Raw genomic sequence first — 260 nt, forward strand, 5'->3', positions numbered from 1 at the left:
CAAATAGTCAGGGATTGACATCCTGCTAGAACACAAAGTCATTTACATGTCCCTAGCAAAATGCCTAGTAGTAACGGAGTCTAACCCAACGATCATTCAGACAAACATCCATCAACCAAAAGGGGTGAAAATGATGACGATAGTACAGTTGAGAAAGAATCTTAGCCATGATGAATCTACCCTTGCTGCCATTGTTGTATTTGAAAAGGGGGAGCTCAAGTGTGCCAACCTCAACAAAAACTTTATTGCCACTACATGAA

The sequence above is a fragment of the Cucurbita moschata genome, unplaced genomic scaffold, assembly GCF_002738365.1.
Source record: "Cucurbita moschata cultivar Rifu unplaced genomic scaffold, Cmos_1.0 Cmo_Scf00251, whole genome shotgun sequence".
Classification (NCBI taxonomy): Eukaryota; Viridiplantae; Streptophyta; class Magnoliopsida; order Cucurbitales; family Cucurbitaceae; genus Cucurbita; species Cucurbita moschata.